The sequence below is a fragment of the Erythrolamprus reginae genome, chromosome 2 (assembly GCF_031021105.1).
Source record: "Erythrolamprus reginae isolate rEryReg1 chromosome 2, rEryReg1.hap1, whole genome shotgun sequence".
NCBI lineage: Eukaryota > Metazoa > Chordata > Lepidosauria > Squamata > Dipsadidae > Erythrolamprus > Erythrolamprus reginae.
The window spans coordinates 137,797,756-137,817,101 of record NC_091951.1 but is presented as its reverse complement, the minus strand read 5'-3'; the positions used below and the strand labels follow the sequence as shown (position 1 = coordinate 137,817,101).

Sequence of the window (19,346 nt, the reverse complement as noted above, 5' to 3'; positions counted from 1 at the left end):
TCCCCAGCCAGCATTCGCTGGCTGGGGGATTCTGGGGATTGAAGTCCAAATATCTCCAAGTTGCCAAGGTTGGGAAACGCTGTACTAGAGCAGTGATGGAGAACCTTTTTTGGTTCGCATGCCAAAAGGGGGCAGCATGGAGGGGTCGTGTTCCCATGTCCCCACGCATGTGAACAAGCCCACCGCTCCTGGCACCCAATGGCATGCCCATTTTTCACTCTCTTCAGGCTTCAAGGCCTTCCTAGGAGCCTGGGGAGAGCGAAAATGGACTGCTCTCCCACCGAGGACCTCCGGAGACAAGAAATGGCCCATTTCCCTACTTGGACCTGAACTCATGTGTCCCCTAATATGACTCCGTGTGCCACTTGTGACACGCATGCCATAGGTTTGCAACCACGATACTAGAGTATTATCTCCAGTATCTGAGACAGTCAGTGATGAATAGTTCGGCGTAGTGATTTCTGGCGCCAGACTAGAAATTCAGAGTCCATGGGAGCTAGTCTCACCTTAGACACAAAGCCACCGGGCGGCCTTGAGCCAGTCACCCTCTCTCAGTCCTAAGGAGGAGGCGAGGGCAAACCATTTCCAAAATCCTGTCCCGAAAACTGCAATGACTTGTCCAGTTTACTTTAACAGGAGTCAAGACTGAGATGAAGGCACATAAGTATTCTTTAGTACCACTCTGCTGGGAAACACAGGTACGAACTTGCTATTATGCTCATGCCCTATTTATGGTACCCACATTATGGACTTGAAAAGAACTGAATAGCAAACTCCTCAAGTGATGGCTTGCTCCCAAATGAAAGGAGTCAGCACACCAGGGCACTACATTGAGGAGGAAGGGGAGGCTGCTGGTGGTAGGCTTGTAACAAGCAGGTTTTGTTCTGTGTATGCCTGCAGCCATGCATATATTGCTGTATCCCCCACCTTCTCCCTGCTGTTTGGACACCAGGCGAAGTCAGGGGGACGTAGTAGCTCCACCTCCTGCGCTACCATCTAAGGCTTTTTCATTTGTATGCTTGCTCAACCCCTGCATTTCCTTTGTGAAAGAAGAGGAAGCCATCAGTGCTTGCTAAAGCAAAAAAAGTATCTTGGGGAAAAAATAGGATTATTATTCTGTCACCCAGCAGCAAGACATAATGTCACATCCTACCATGCAATTAAGCTCTTAATCTTTTGAAGTCTGAGTGATCATGACTAGTAGCCATCTCCAATTCTGCTGCTACTCTATCAGCTGTTCTTGCAATCACACACTTCATCCATAGGGTAGCAAGGGAAGGGTAGGAACCTATATGTGGGAGTTTCCATTCAGAAAATAGTATGTGTCTTTCAGCAAGATATGATGTTTTGCCCTGTGTAATATTTTGCATGTCTATGCGACGTTTCGGTGAAATCACATTCACCATCATCAGGCTGAAGTTATTTCACCGAAACGTCGCATAGACATGCAAAATATTACACAGGGCAAAACCCGAACTCAGAACAATCTACATACATATACCCGTGAAAATTTACGAAAACAAATATATATATATATATATATATATATATATATATATATATATATGAAGGGATTGGATACTGTAGCCTAGAGGTTAATTTAAAAAGAACAAATTACCAATAGGACTGATAAAACTAAGACTATCTCAAAAAAGTAAGTATGCAAAAAAATATCTTAAGCAAATAGTCTATGTCTTTCTTGCCAGATCCTACATGAAATATTGTTTGTGGCTTGCTATACATGATCATTTTAGGAGTTTGCAGGATTGCCACATTTGAACATGATACTAAGACCTAAATCATGATTTACAAATCACAGTGGTTGGATTCATACATCTAAATTATAACCACAATTATCTCCAAAATTTAGGGTAAGGAGGAATATTTGGAATTTTGACAGCAAAACTATTTAGCAGAAGTCTCAGAAAATGGTAGCCCTGGAAAGTGTGGCAAGTTACATTAATTTATCGGAATGTAGTTCAAGCACTGGGCTGCAAACATCTAGGGCCCACAGCCACTGTTGTATCCATTTACATTTGAGACCAATGCTTCAGTTAAAGTTAGCTTCACAATTTTTTGTTATGAAATTAAGGAATTTTAAAATAAATACATCTCAGTAAAGCGAGAGTGAATTCAGTCCATGGATTTCCAAGCTCTTAGACCCAGCCTTTTCTCACTACTTGCTACTTGATCTTTGAACTAGAGAGGCCTTGGATCAAAGCTGTGCCCTTCTGCATCAAAATATGGGATTCCATTTCCCTTTCTCTTCCTGGCACACTAATAATTGATATTGATTGCCAAAGCAGATTGCTGTGCAGCATTTTGCACCTTTTGTTTCAGATAGCTTGCAGTAAAATGTATCATTCAAGTTTCTTTCCATGCAGCTGCAGTAGGACAAACCAATTCCTCTGGAAGATATGGATGGCATACTGTGCTTAAATATATTTATCACAAGGTATTATTTATTTATTTGTTTGTTTGTTTGTTTGTTTGCTTGCTTGTTCGTTTGATTGATTTATATGCGGAATCGGGGCGGCTTACAACATTTCAATAAAAATACAATATATAAAACACTTCTAAATCCAATTAAGAGAAATAATTAATTTAAAATACTTTAAAAAGCTAAACATTTAAAAATCAAACATTCAGAAACATACAAGAGCATCCTACACATTCATTGGCCAGAGGCTGGGGTCTAGTGACCCCAAGCCTGATAGCATAAATATGTTTTCAAGTTCTTACAAGAGGCAAGGAGGGTGGGGACAGTGCAAATCTCTGGGGGGAGTTGATTCCAGAGGGTCGGGGCCCTCACAGAGAAGGCTCTTCTCCTAGGGCCCGCCAAATGATATTGTCTAGTTGACAGGACCTGGAGACAGCCAACTCTGTGGAACCTAACCAGATGCTGGGATTTGTGCGTGGAGGAAAGGGAGGCTCAAGCCGCTGGCAGCCGCGGACCCCCGTTGTGTTTTCAGCTGGGGGGGAGCAGGAGGACCTTCCTGACTCCCTCCCCCCAGCGCTTTACCCAAGGATGACAGGCAGGGCGAAGTGGCGTGGAGCAATGGGAAGCTGAAGCTGCCGACAGTTTGAGCCTCCCTTTGCTCCACGCAGCTTTGCCCTGCCTGTCGTCCTGGGCGAAGCGCTGGGAGGAGGGAGTTAGGAAGGTCCTCCTGCTCGGCCCCCCAGCCGAAAACACAAAGGCGGTCTGCCGCCGCCCGCTTGAGCCAGGATGACAGGCAGGGCGAAGCGGCGTGGAGGAATGGGAGGTTGAATCCGGCAGCGGCGGCGGTCTGCCTCTGTTTTTCGGCTGGGGGGGGGGTGGCAGGAGGGCTCGCCTGACACCCTGTCCCCCAGCGCTTCGCCTTCCGCCGGCCAGAAGGAGGAGGAAGAGGGGCATCTTTGCCAGCCGCTGGAAAGCCAGGGGAAAATCCCAGGTGCTTCAGCTGGCAGTCGGGAGGCAGGGAATCTCGGGGGGGGGGGGCATCGGGTGTATTCACAAGGCAGGGGAATCCCTGCATCAGTAAGTGAGCGCACACGCAGTAAGAGAGCCCAGGGACCTGGGCTTGTGTTCGTAAGACGGAAAGGGTTTTTAAGAAGAGGCAAAGAAATCTTAATCCCCGGGTTCGTATCTCAAAAAGTTCATATGACGAGGGGTTCGTAAGACAAGGTATCACTGTAATTCCAATTAAAAAGTGAGAACAGTTGTGGTAAAGTAGAGCTACTGCCATCAAGAAGATAGATATTGCATTGAGAAGGCTGAGGTTTCCCAAAAGCCAAGGCTCTTCTGAGAGGAGGTTAGAAGTAGGAGATAGGTTATTAAAACAAAGCTTTAATAAAGTTCCCCTTCCCTGTCTCTCTGAGCCTATTCAGTCTCGTCTGCAAGGTGTGTTGAGATCCCCTGGTGACAGGCAGCCAGGAGATAATTAATGCTCATTAATCTCCATAGCTCCTGCAGGGACCATTCCTGAGAACACTTAGTCAATGTTTACAGTTTGGCTTTACAGTTTTCAGTGAATGACCCTCATAGAATCACACGTAAAAAGCGGGAATGAAAGAAATGTAAGAGGCTCTACTCCACTGACTGTAGAGTAATGGAGCTGAATGTCAAGGATCCTGGGTCCTATTCAAGATCCCCTATGGTACTAAGTATCAGAAGAAGCAAGGATGTTTCATAGAAAAGCAACTTGGAACGGAATGGGCCCCTCCCGAAGCCCACCACTTTCATTTCCTGGAAAAGAACTAAGAGGAAGATATTTTAAACTACTCTTCCCACAACCATTTACTAATTATCATGCTAGCTGGAGGTAATGAGAGTTGAAATCTGAAACAGCTTGGGATCTCTACCTTGCCAGTTCCTGGATTAGGCTCTGAAGAACTGAATTGCTATTTGTCAAAGGTGTCTAGAGTTGGTTTTTGAGCCCTACATCATTTTCTTCTTCATCGAAATTTCTAAGCAAGAATTTCAGCAAAGGAGGACCGCTCCTCTTTTCTCTTGCAGGAATATGTTGCTTTGGAAAAAAGCTTGGTTTGAACTTTTTCCAAACACTCCAGGTCCTTGATCAGATTAACCTAAAATGCTTCTCTCCAACTTGGCTGCCACCATTTATCACACAGTCACATCACCGTCCATTTATTAATTAACTACTACCTTATCAGAAGACTGAATGGGAACTATGGGTGGGGAAAGTGCTAAGAAAAAGAGAATGTGGATTGGAAGGAAGGTTTTAAAGGTGGGGGGGAGAGATGTATGTTGTTTAATGTGAATGGAAAATAGCCAGTTCATGTTTCTGCAGAAGTAAGAGTCATGTTGAGCATATAACTGCCAATACATCTAACTTGGTCTTGATTTATATGTTTAGAACAATGTATGCATGGTCAACAGCCATTGAGTTGTGTCTGACCCCCAGCATTCTATGGATCAGAACTCTCCATGGCCCTCTGTTTTGACCACCTTCTTCAAGGTAAGCATGAACAGTCAAATTGGCAACATTTTCTCCCCGCACAGCCCCCTAACATGGGATGCAAGAAATGTCTACTTTCAATTATTTATATATTAAAATACACTGAGCAAGTTTCATAAGAGCAAATGTATTGTGTAGGGAGACAATTGACGTCCACAGTGCCAACTTTGCACATGCATCAAGATCAAATTCTTCTTGAAGCAAAAATGGAAAGAATATATTGAATTGTATGACTTCGCTGGGAAAGGTTGTTGCAATAAACCAGAATCTCCCCTAAAGGAATGAATAACTCTAAGTAGAATTCATATTGGATCAAGAGCGCAAAACTTTTTACAAAGGAACAGTTTATATATCCACCCACCACTCCACCCACATAAAATAAGTACAAAATAAATAAGATACAGATATGGTAAAAGAGGACAGAGTGGGAGGCAAAAATTAGGACATGGGTTTATTCTTCCTACCATCTTCTTCTTTTTAACTTTTTTAACTTACATTTTTCTTTCTTTCAATACTTATGCATGAAGTGGTCTGGCAAGTACCTGTTTTCAGTATTAAAAGAAATTGCTCATGAACACTGCTCAGTTTTATTTTAGAGAAACAAATGCAACCAGCTACACTTAATATGATCAGCAGAAGAGGCTTTTTTTTAAAAAAAAAAGATACCCAGCCCTCTAAAAGTGGATTAAAATCTTACATTATAGTGGACATTTAGCAATTTCAGAAAAATAAAACTGCCTGTTCCTATAAAAGAGTCACTGAGCAAATTCCTCTGCTTTATAATTTAGTTTCAGATGGGGAACAGTCCTCATAAAATAGGCTCTCTCCCCATTTGCACTTAATCAAGATGCAATCATGTCCTGATAACACCAATTTTCTCCCAGTGTTGCCCTTATCTCGTTCCTAGCCTTTAACTGAGACAACTTTTCATCGCCCCTAGCTCTATTGATCTAAAATTAGTATTTTTCCCCTTGTTCCAACATCTCCTACAGCAACAACATCAAGGTGTCCCTCATCTCACTCCTTCTTTTTTTTTTACACTAACTTCTCTCCAGGTATCTGACAAGATAAAGGAGAGAAGACCACAACTCTGCCATTTAGTTAGAGGAAGGAGAGAGGCAGTGTTTGTTCTAATCTTCTTTAACTGATATACCTTTTACCTTCAGATGCAGCAGCCCCATTTTTCTTCATTACACTGTTCAGAAAATTCGTTGTGGCTGATTTGCCAGGACTTCTGTATTTGACACCTTCACTCATTTCTTTCCCTCTCTTGGCCTCACTTCTGATGAAGTAAGATTGTGGTTCTCTAGCAGCTGGTTGGCTTTGCATTTCCTGAACTCCAGGACCATCTAGAGCAACAACCTTTTGGACCCCAGGGACCACTAAATGCATAATTTTAAATTCTGTGGACCACTAATTCACTGCTCAAATAAATAAATAAATAAATAAATAAAGGGAACACTTAAACAACACAATATAAATCCAAGTAAATCAAACTTCTGTGACATCAAACTGTCCATTTAGGAAGCAACACTGGTTGACAATCAATTTCACATGCTGTTGTGCACATTCAACTTTGTACAGAACAAAGTATTCAATGAGGATATTTCATTCATTCAGATCTAGGATGTGTTCTTTGAGTGTTCCCTTTATTTTTTTGAGCAGCATATGATCTGCCTAATGACCAGCTGGGTAGCAGAGGACAGGTGGTCATGTGACTGGGTGGGCGTGGCCAACTCAATGTCACTCACATCAAGAGGAACCTCACCAGCATCTACTTGCACTTTTCTCCTGCCCACTCTTTAGGACCCCATCAGGAAACAACTGTTGGAGCTAAGCAGCCACCACAATAAAGAGTTGGCAAAATAGCTGGCTCAGTTCAGATTGGATCTGACCAAGAAGGAGGTTCAGCAGAAGCTCTCACTGAGGTCTACAAGCATAGGCTTTTCAAGCAGAGGGAAGACTTGTGGAAGTGCAAGGCCAGATACCAGCACCTGGAAACTCAGTGGGATGAGATGATCCACCAGTCCCAGGACATGATGGAGTCCCACTGGAATAAGGCCCTCTGGCTCTTCACCACCAGCGGCACTTCCCTCCAGCCTTCGTTCAAAGTCCTGCACCAGGAGCCGATGCAAACCCCAAGTTAGATTTAGATTAGATTTAGATTTATTGGATTTATATGTCGCCCCTCTCCGCAGACTCGTGGCGGCTCACAACAATGGTAAAAACAGTACATAGTAACAAATGTAATATTTGGCAATCTAAATTACAGTTAAAAAGTCCAAAAAAGAGAGAGACCTCAATATATAAAAACCAAACACACAATCAAATCATACACAAAAACTACATGGGCAAAGGGGAGATGTTTCAATTCCCCCATGCCTGACAGAAGTTGGAATTTGTGTCCCCCTTTGACCCACACAAAAAGACCCCAAAGGGGGAGACTCTCTGCAGCAACACAAATAGTAATTGCACACATCCAGCACAGGGGCTGTAGTTTGATTTAGTGCAATATAAAAAATGCAAATATTTTTTCTTAGACCACCCAAATTTCTCACAGACCACCAATGGCCCATGGATCACCAGTTAGTGACCACTGACCTCAATAGTTACAAAATCTGTAGCTTCCAAATTTGAGGCTAATTATGTCCTGGCAGCTTTGCATAACAGATTTGCTTCACATTCATTTAAGTTGAGAAACACCACTCGGTTCCTACTGTAATGCTAGTTGGTGGTTTTCTTCACTAGCTGGTGTTGTGTTGGCAGCAAAACCAAGAACAGAAAACCAAATCACTTGCCCATAATGAATGCCACGCTATATTATTTGGCACTGACTCGAAAACCAACGCAATAGGCAGCACAGGGATTGGCAATGGGTATAATAAATTTTATGGGCAGCATTTCTCATGGTGTATGTTGACTCAAAGATGAGTAGATAGTGTTTTAACTCAATAGTGAGAAAACGTATCTTTTTATTCTTATTATTACCCTAAACTCAAGTTCCAACAAGATCTTCCAGAAACAGAATTACCACTATGACTTCTCCATTAGCTACCACTGCCACTGTAAAAAACATAGGCACAAATCTCAGCTTCCCCTCCACACTATGCTTTGGTAGTCAACTTGATCAACTGATGAAATACTGTAGTTTTTTACACAGCTGAGGATACAAAAAGGATGAGAAGTGGAAAATGTAAATGCCAAGACATACTTTTGCCAGGTGCTAGAGTGTACAGTACAGCACAAGGACCTCCCCTACCTACCTCAGTGAGTTGCCTCTATACAGTGTTCCCTCGATTTTCGCGGGTTCGAACTTCGCGAAAAGTCTATACTGTACCACGTTTTTTCAAAAATATTAATTAAAAAAGACTTTGCGGTTTTCCCCCTATACCACGGTTTTTCCTGCCTGATGACATCATATATCATCACCAAACTTTCATTCACCTTTAATAAATATTTTTTTAATAAACTTTAATAAAGAAACATGGTGAGTAATAATCTAAAAGGTTGCTAAGGGAATGGGAAATTGCAATTTAGGGGTTTAAAGTGTTAAGGGATGGCTTGTGATACTGTTCATAGCCAAAAATAGTGTATTTACTTCCGCATCTCTACTTCACGGAAATTCAACTTTCACGGGCGGTCTCGGAACGCATCCCCCGCGAAAATTGAGGGAACACTGTATACTGTAGAGCACTTTTTCTACTCCTGAAATGGAAGCATTAGCTAATAGGATAAAAAGAGTAGGACAAAAAGCAATCTCATAGTGCAGTGCCAATGTGGAGAATCATAAGATTGGGGTCTTGAGATTGAAAAAGTGAAAGAATCAAAATGTGGAATAATTTCAGAGCACCAGGAGCAGAGGTTTCACTTTTAAAAATCAGGGGCCAAGACAAATGGAAACACAAAGCCCTTAGGGTTAATGGGAATAATAATGATTGAGAAAGTGGTGTGAGTCTATGCATATCAAGCAAGGTGCCTAAATGAATATGGCTCATGATCTACATTCACAAGTGTGGAGATATCATTGTTAATTAGCTTCACTCATAATGGATGCTTCTATTCTGTCCATCGGTAAACAAAAAGCTAATCCACTCTCAAGGGAAGCCAGGCATTTGGCATTTCTTAGGACAAGGATATTTTAACCATGGCATCCAGTATGCTAGAAATAGCCCAAGTCAGGACATGAATTCTGGGACCCTCTACTACTTACACTTGCCAAATAGTCTAAGAAATTGCCTTTGGATGTACCTTTGAGTAGAGTCCACCTTCCATTATTCCATAATCCCATTTCTTTCAACCTGAATGCTTCAATTTTATTTTATTTTTAGTTTCTGGGACAGGGACAGGCATAAACTGATTGTAAATTTACTCCTAGCTCTAAGCAATTTGCAAGAGTTTCTGATTTCCAATTGTCATACATTAACAGCAAAGAGGTTTTCTTTAACATACATTAGAAGGTCTGGATTGTTGTCATGGACTTAAAAGCATCCCGCTCTTAATTGTCAGTGCATGTCTATCCTTTTGAACACTTTTTAAAATACATGTTCTTCAGGATTCTTTGGGGTACCAGTAACATAAATAAATACATATTCTAATTTTGTTCTTGGGGAACCTTTTACAACTCTCTTTCCCTTAAATAAAATTTTGCTCAGATTTTGAGTTCAGATCTTGAATCTTGGCTTTTCAATGCTTGCTTTCTATTCAGTTTTCACCAATATTTTACCAATCAATTATAATTAGAGTCTGCACAACTTCAATTTCAACTGTGCTGAAGTAGGTATTCTTCTAAACACTAGACAATTTAGTTTGGCCATTTAGTTTGGCATGCATGATAGCCTACACATTTTATTTATTTATTATTTATTTATATATTGAACTTGTATGCTGTCCCTCTCCGAAGTCTCGGGGCGGCTCACAACATAATGCAATTAAACACTCATATGTTTCTTTTCTTCTTCTTCTTGGAGTTATATCCATCCTCTTGTTAAAAATTAATCTTTTGACTTGAAATAATTTTATAGTTTGCCTGAAGAGATGCACAGAGAGTGTGGAATAGGTAGAGTTAACTAGAGAGTGTAAATGTGTTAGCAAATGAGGTATATGACTTAAAACAATATGGTTTGCTAATTAAGGGTGTTTTTATATACATAGACCAAAAAGGGGATACGATATGTTTGCACTAATGTTGCAAAAGTTAAAGTTCTTACCTAGGACTGAAAGTAGTATTAAAGCCTTACATTTCCAGCCTATGATTTTTGGAACACACACAAAAAATTGATACAATAAATAATATTACATAGAACACACCGGGTGGTGAAAGCCTATGCTGGAAATGTAAACAGGAAATCAGTACTTATCACATGTGGTGTACTTGTTCAAAAATAAAGAAATATTGGAAAACAATACAAAAATGGATTGAGGAAATAACCAAACAGACAGTAGAACTTAAACCAAAAACTTTTCTCTTAGGAATATTTAGAACAAAAGTAAACAAACACCTCCAATATCTCATGTTACACATTATAACAGCCACCAGAATTCTCTATGTGCAATTTTTGGAAACAGACATAATCCCTATAAACACTATGAAAATTACTAAAATATTAGAATGTGCGGAGATGTGTAAAATGACAATGCAACTACAGGATACGGAGGACACAGAATTTTATAAAATTTGGGAGAATTGGTATAAGTGGTTGGGACACACACACACAAATCTATACAATAAATAATATTATATAGGACACGCTTGGTGATGAAAGATAATAAGAATAGGAAGAAAATTAAAGATAAGAACATAATAGAATTACAATAGTGATATGTAATGCTATAATATACATATATAAACTTTTTTCTCTTTTGTTATATATATTGACTTTGTACATATGTATATTTTGTATTTGTATTTTCATGTTGATTTGTTTTAAATTCAATAAAACTATTTTTTTAAAAAAAATAATGTAATATCAAAGCTTTATTGAGCTGAATAATCTTGCACTCAGGGTAGATATTGTATTAGAAGTACCAAAATGACAAGATGCAAACATTAAATTTTTTTTAAAAAAACATTGATCGGTGGTAAATTATCCAGTGAGGATACAAATGAGCCACAGAAGGATGGCTGAGGACCTTGGATTGCAACTCTTATCAGCACCAACCACTTGATGGGTTAGTGGTAGTAGACATTGTGGATGGGAGAATATTATACTAGAAGGGCTTGCTTAGGAAGGTTCTGATACTATCAAAGCCAATACAATGGGTAAGTTTCCACTTTCCCAATCTGCAAGATTTTAAGAAGATGCTACCAAGGTTTGAAGAAACAGAGCATAGAGCTAGAGAAGATTAAAGGCAGCAAGCATAGAAGAGGTGTAGGCTTTCAGGATAAAGTTTTCATGGATCAGCCACAAAGATGGACAACGTAACTCATATACAGGTACAACGTTTATAAAATGTGAAATGAGAACAAGCAGAAGGCATTTTTCAATAAAAAACAGAAATTCATTGTACAGGCATACCTTGTTTTATTGCATTTTGCTTTATTACACTGAGCAGATATTGTGTTTTTTTAGACAAGACCTCCATCAGCAAAAAGATAATGATTTGCTAAAGGCTCAAATGATGATTAGTACTTTTGGCAATAAAATATTTTTAAATTAAGGTATGCACATTGGTTTGTTAAGGCATCATGCTATTGCACACTTTAATAGACTACAGTATACTGTAAACGTAACTTTTATATGCAATGGGAAACCCAAATATTTGTGTGAGTGGCTTTATTGTGATATTCAGTTTACTGCAGTGATCTGAAATATCTCTGAGTTATGCCTGTAATGCTTTATAGTACTTAAAACTATTACTACAAATAACACAATGGTCAAAGGGACATGTCAAGATGCCAAAAGTCTATGGTTGGATGATTTATCACACCAGCTCAGAGTATGCCTGAAATTTAGACAGCCTTGGTTCTAATCAACTTTCTAGGTAATTTAGTAGTCCCTTAGGAGGGCTTGAATATCAATCAGGAAAGAATTATACTCTTTCTATGAAAAGTAAAAATCCTCCATGGAAATTTGACACTGCCTAAGCATTTATAGTGAAAGGTGATAGCTTTTCAGCATGTGCACACAAAGAAACACGACTAAATGCTGGAAAAGGGAAAAAAAGCATGAGGTTTGAGAAGGTCCTGGACAAAATAAGCCTTCAAACAGACCCTCTCTCTGCTACAAGCAACAACTAACCTGGTTTGCCTGGCTTAGTAATAAGCAATTCATAGGCATCATCAGCTATGAAGAGATAGTGATAGTCTAAATTGTAAGTTTATCCACCATTTCTCATACTGCCTCCACTACAGTATCTCTATAGGTATTGTTGGAAATCAAAACAATGGATTCTGGCTATTTTTAAGATTTGAATATTGATTCTTTCAGATTTATTTGTTTGTTTGTATATCACCTTTATTCATTTTTACAAATAACTCAAGGTGACAAACACATCCAGTACATCCTCATCCTCCTCTTTTTACCACCACAACAACTCTGTGAGTTGAGTTGGGTTAAGAGAGAGAGACGGGCCCAAGGCCACCCAGCTGGCTTTCATGAGACTAACAGAGGTGGTATTCACTTACCTTCCCAACCAGTTCGCAAATGTGAGCAATGTGCTCCATCTGCGCCTGTATGCGACCTTCTGCGTGAGACCATTGCACATGTGCACGGCCTGCACCCATTCGCACGGATTAAAAACATGCAGAAATAGGAGAAGATAGAGTCGGGGCAGGCCCAAACCGGCAAAATACCACCACTGACTAGAACTCACGGTCTCCCACTTTCTAGCCTGGTGCCTTAACCACGAGACCAAACTGGGGTTCCAGCAGTTCTCTATAATAATGACACTGGCTCCACTGAAGGATTCTGGCATGAGAGACAAGGGTTTGTCTGTTAACAGAGTGCTTGAGATGATGAAGGGGATAAAAGCAATGGAAAAGAATCTAAGAATCTGCTCCACCTCAAACAGTGTCCATCTGACTGCCTTCCCCTAATCATCCTCAGCGTATTGTTTAAAATCCCCAAGGCTTGGCATCCATTCAAAGAAGATAATACAACAAAAGGGAAAGTATGTGTACATGTGATAATACACAGGGATAATTATGTACTGTATAAGAGAATAGAGTCACAGTCACCGTACAGGGAGAGATGGATGTTCAGAGCCCAGATGACAGAACACTAATATATTCAGCACTACACAGGGAGCCTCTAGGGATGTACATATTCCCCTCCCTCAAAGAAGGAACCGGTAACACAGCTTGAGATATCTATCCATTTCTTGACTTCTAAAATGCAGCATTTTTAAAGAAATCTTGCATATATAAACTAATCTCTCTCTCTCTCACTCACTCACTCACATACACACACACACATACACACACACACGTTCCCCCAGTCAAACCTAGTGGTTAGCTTGCAACACAAGTCCTTAGGTACCCGACTGTCTTCTCCTTTCTTTTGGAAAATGGAAGACTTTTTAACACCAACATAGCTTGCAAATGGCTGAATTAGGTTGAAATCTGGACCCCACATGATCAAGCATGAGAAATAATTTTTTTCCAGTCATTAGTGGTTCTGGGTACAAATGGACATGGAGACAGACATCCAAGACCGCCCCTTTGCTTAGGAGCTCTTAAGATGTCTAAGGCAAGGTTGCCTCTATGCTGAGAGGTGTTGATTTAGATCTGATTGGAAAGCTCTTTGCTCAGAGCCATTTTTATTTTATATTTTTGCTGCTGGTCAATTTCAGAAACAGGGTTCTTAAAAAAGAAAAAAAAAAGGATCCTAGCTCCAGGCAAGCGTCATAGGTTCATATAAGTGAAGAATCTGCCACGGAACGTGAATGTACCACAAGAGCCACAGCACAAATGTGTTTGGCAAAAGGCTGCATACTTCCAGCTGGTGTTAAGCAGCATAGCGCCCCTGTGTTCAAAGAGAAAAATGCCAATTTACATCCATCCACCAGGAAATCCATCTTTATTGATTCATGGAAAATGAAACCAAGCAGGGGTCTTGATCCATTTGCCCCAAACTCCTAAGAATTGCTTCCAAAACTCCTAAGCTTGCTTATGTCATAAATGTTTCATAGCTGTAACAAATCTGGAGATTTTCATCCCAAAAATAAGAAAGGCAGCAGATAGTGGATATATGGGGTGTATATGCATATGCATATGGAATATATATTAATATATATGTATGTGTATATGTGTGTGTATAAATACACACATGCACAGTTAACAAATCCCTGAGTTGAAAAAACTAACATATTCAACCCTCATCATCGCATGGTACTGGAATGGAACCATGAGTTAATTAATTGAGGAAAGAATTGTTGCATTTTTTAAGCTGGTACAAACACAGCCAGAGTATCCCAATCTTCCATGTTAAGCTTGTTTATGGATTTATGCGGTGGTTTACCTGATCCATAAGCAAGCTTAACATGGAAGATTGCATGTTCTTTTCAATAAAATTGCACAGAATACATGGCTGTAATTAATGAACACTGAGCAGTGTAACGTTAATTCTGAACAACCACAATTGTGTGAAACACATCCAATTTTCAAAGAACTTCCAGCAAGAACTTCCTGGGCATCCAATTATTAAACTAAATGGTGGACCCAAAGGTAACAATATTCAACAGTAGATTCAATAGTAATGGATCCCGGAAGGTTTGTTCCCCAAAATCTTTGTAATTATTATTTATTATTATTATTTGTTAGATTTGTATGCCGGCCCTCTCTGCAGACTCTCCTATTAAAAAGATGTTATTCCTATCTCAGCACTGAGACCATAAACCATTGTTATTCTTGTTGTAGAAAAAAGGAATAGGTTTAAATTCTCATTGTTTATAGTGTCCTGCCTTCAGTTTTGCAGCTGCAGAGATTCTCTGAAGCTGTTTAAAGCCATGCTGGCTTTGCTCTGCCTTCTGCTTCCCCTAACTTGCAAAAATGCTCCAAGAGGAATGGACTGATGCCCCACTTTCCCAACACAACACTCCTTCCTCAAGCCCAGATGGGTGGGTACTGTATACAATATGATGTATCAAAAAGGTGGTAAAGATGCTCTATGTTATCTGCCACGAGTCTTCCAAGCAATAGGGTTAGACTGGCCAGGCAGAGGGGAGAAGGGAGCTAGAGTGGATTCAAGAGGGAATTGAAGATATCCAACAGAATATGTTTGTTTGTTTGTTTGTTTATTTACTTATTTATTTATTTATTTTGTCCAATACACAGTGAGAGTTTTAGTGGGTATATATCTATATCTATATATATACACATACTAAAATACATGATGAAGGTTATAGAGGAGATACTCATAGTAAAATATATCTAAGAAAGAATAGAAGAGAAGTTATAGTAATAGAACATATCAATGAAAGAATAGGAGAAGAGATATAGGAATAGAAGAAAGGTATAGGAGATATAGGAGAGCAATAGGACAGGGGACGGAAGGCACTCTAGTGCACTTGTACTCACCCCTTACTGACCTCTTAGGAATCCGGATAGGTCAATCTTAGATAATCTAAGGGTAGTGTTGGGGGTTTGGGGATACTATAGAGTCCGGTAATGAGTTCCATGCTTCGACAACTCGGTTACTGAAATCATATTTTTTACAGTCAAGTTTGGAGCGGTTAATATTAAGTATAAATCTGTTGTGTGCTCTTGTGTTGTTGTGGTTGAAGCTGAAGTAGTTGCCGACAGGCAGGACGTTGCAGCATATGATCTTGTGGGCAATACTTAGATCTTGTTTAAGGCGTCTTAGTTCTAGGCTTTCTAGGCCTAGGATTGAAAGTCTAGTTTCGTAGGGTATTCTATTTCGAGTGGAGGAGTGAAGGGCTCTTCTGGTGAAGTATCTTTGGACATTTTCAAGGGTGTTAATGTCTGAGATGAGATATGGGTTCCAAACAGATGAGCTGTATTCAAGGATGGGTCTGGCAAACGTTTTGTAAGCTCTGGTAAGTAGTGTGAGATTGCCAGAGCAGAAGCTACGTAGGATCAGGTTTACAACTCTTGAAGCCTTCTTGGCTATGTTGTTGCAGTGGGCTTTGGCACTTAAATCTTTTGTTATTAGTGTACCGTTCTTCTTATCTCCCCAACTTGGGGATTTCAGGAAAAGCAAGGCCAGCTTCTGCTTCCTGGTGCTAACTTTCCCTTTTAATAACCCCTTGTGGGCTGCTGATATTCCCCAAAGAACTATTGTTTGACATCTTCCAGTTTCCTCGCCTTTGCCAAGCAAGCCAAAGCTGAGAAAAGACATTTATGGCTCACAAGTTGGCGGGTGGGGAGGGAGTCTATTCAAGAAATATACCAGAGAAAATGGGGGAGTGGGGGAGAGGTTTATGCATAATAAATTTGGAGATGGGGGCGAAGGAAGCCTGATTTTTAACCATTTCTTTTTTCTGAGATTCTGTTTCCCCTTTTATCTACATTTCTTTCGGTTTAATGACATTTGTATTCACCCTTTTACCAATCATTCTAGCCAACCCTTCCTAAACATAGAAACACATACACAGCCTCTTTTTTCCAGTCATTTCATTTTCCAACATTAATAATTACAATTCCACAGCCACTACATTCACCAAATTAAGGAAGAACTCAGGGCGCCGTAAAACTGAACCTACTCTCCTCCTTCTGTCTTTTCAGCCCTGCGAAGAATTTTAAATCAAACTGTGTTGCAGCAATCAATCTACCATCTCTGTCAACCTAATTTTGGAAATAATGATGGAGGGGGGCAGAGATAATTTGATCCCATCCTAAAATCAGTGCAAGTCTAATAATCTTGGTTGTCAGCTAATTGAGGAGGGGGAACGGAGAGGGGGAAGAATAGACTTGAGCGGATGCAATAATTTCAATCCAAGTTTCTTCCAGACAACCATCTGCCCCCCCCAAAAAAATTCTTTGCCAATACTGTATTTCTTTCTTATGGACCAGAGACGATCAGGAGATATTATACAACATACCTAAATGTGTGTGTGTGTGTGTGTGTGTGTGTGTATATGTGCACGCGTGTGGCATTCACATCCACCATTCACTGAAAACCTTTCTGTAGACAGACCAAGATCAGGCCCCACTGTTGGGGAATTAGATCCACAGCCATATTTTATGCTCCAGGGACCCTTCGGCGGCCATAAGGGAGCCGCTTAGGGAAGGCCGGGCCTAAGGTGAAGTAAGGGGCACATCCACTTATCCCTAGAGAAATGTCCTGAGGGTGGGGTAGGTACGGAGGGGAGCGGGTGGCACAGCTCCAGATCCACCACAACAAACCCATGTCGCCCCCCCCCCAATTCCCAATTAACCATTCCGCCTGCATCCTTCTCCCCATCTTGAAACTGTACTTGTGGGGAGGGAAGACATTCGCGCGCGCTCTTGTATGCTCACCACCCCTCCCTCCTTCCTTCCTTCAAAACCTGGCTGTTGCACATAGACACGTCTGAGAGAAATTTGGGGCGGGGGAGGGGGGATAATTACAAGAAACGGACCGTTGCCCCGATGTTAAACCGGGTCCCAGGTCCCTTTTCTCTCCCCCTTCTCCCCCCGCCCCACCTCCTGCAGCAAAACGAGCCCGGAGACAACGAGCTGAGGGAAAGAGAAGAATAAGACGGGGGGGGGGGGGGACCGCCAGAAAATTGCCCTACCCTCCTCTTTGTGCATTACGGTATTTTGACGGCAATTTCCTTTCCTCACCCTCCACCCAACATATATATATATATGTATATATATATACAAAATCGAGGGGGAGGAAATACCGCAGTACCGGCGACGAGGAGCAGGATAATTTTTTTAAAATTTTTATTTTATTTATTTATTTGGCAGAGGGCTTTGTCTTGGGCACCATAGAAAACCAAACGGGGAGGTTGAGGCGGCCGCCTCACCCTTAGGCGAAAAGGACCCTCGCTTGCAACCCTCCCCCCCCCGCCGACTAGAATCTCCAGAGAAAATGAAAGGGGGGGGAGAGGGGAGTGAGGTAGAAGGAAGGTGGGAGGAAATGGAAGGGAAATGGTCCCTTCCTCCCAGCCTCATAGTTCAATCAGCAACCCCCCCCCCCCCGCTTTTCCAAGTCTCACGGCGCAAAGCAAGGCAGTTCATGGGAGACGCTTATCCAACAGCCAGGTCCAGCAGTAGCCAAAGGGGGGGGGGGGCAGAGAGCGCGAGAAGAAAGCTCAGGTAACGACGGCGATAATATCCCATTTTCTCCCCCATAACGATCACCACCACCACCATCCTTGCCAAACACTACCAGCGCCCTCTTGCAAATAAGACTCGCCATCTATCCGATTTTTCCAGGTGTCCGAGGCCAATACAACCGCTGATGAATGGGAGGGGAGAGAGAGCAGCACCCTTCAATTTCCAGCAACACACCAACCCCGCGTGCAACGACACCCCCCCCCCAAAACATGCAAGACACACACGCCCGCGAAAGCGAGTCTCCTCTCTCCTTACCTTCTGCGATCCAGTCCTCTCCGGTTCCTCCATTCAGAGAGATCTCTAATCCATCCCTGCCGCCACGAACGGCAGGGCTCGAGCCCCCCCCACGGCAGATTCTTAGGAAACACGAGGCAAAAAAATCGGATGCGTGATCTAGATCTTCTTCTTCCGATCGCTCCCCCCTTGGGGCGTCAATTTCAGAGAAGCTTGGGGGGGACGGAGGGGGGAGTGCGCGCACACACACACACTCACACTGAGAACGACGCGTCCGGATTTCGGATTGTTTTTGCCCCCGGTGGACCGGCGAGTTAAATGGGGCGGGCAAGAAAGGAAGGAAGGAAGGAAGGAAGGAAGGAAGGAAGGAAGGAGGGAAAGGAAGGGGGCGTCTCTTATCAATCGACTATGTCCCTATTTTGTGTGTATGTGTGTGTGTGTGTGTTGATGTTGTTTGTTTGCAGCCGCCCCCTCGGAAAAGAGCAGATGGGAGGAAGAGGTGCGGGGGGGAGGGAGGGAGGGAGAGGAGGGGGTAAAGAGAAGGACCAAATCAAAGCCCTCCTTCCGCCGACGAGATGTCACTGGCGGACGCCTCCGCAAGGCGATGCCCCTCGGCCAGCTTCGCCAAAAGGAGATCTTGCAATAGAAGCCGTCCGTAATAACGAGGCAGTCTGGGGCATTTTTGGAGCCGGTCGGACCCAGATTTCCACCCCCTCCCCCTGACACACACACACACTCACCCGCGCGAGCGCAGGGGCGACGTCTGCCTGCTCTGCCCGTCGCTCCTCCGCTTTCCCCCCGCCGCGGTGCACACACACAGACAAGCGCGCGCGCGCTCCCCCCACCAGCACCCCACCGCGAGATGGGGAGGAGGAGGAGGGGGGGAGCTTGGGGACTCTATAAGGCAGGCCGGGCACAAGCTCTGGCCT

The 19,346-nt window shown here is 42.1% G+C and overlaps 1 protein-coding gene across 1 annotated transcript in view; it reads right to left on the bottom strand.

Moving 5' to 3' along the window:
• ADGRL1 (adhesion G protein-coupled receptor L1) overlaps positions 1–19,042 on the bottom strand; it is a 181,045-nt gene extending 162,003 nt beyond the window's left edge. Inside the window, exon 1 of the mRNA XM_070739581.1 lies at positions 18,439–19,042. The gene's annotated coding sequence lies outside the window, so the exon portion shown is untranslated. The remainder of the gene's footprint in view (positions 1–18,438) is intronic.
• Positions 19,043–19,346: the final 304 nt, after the last annotated feature.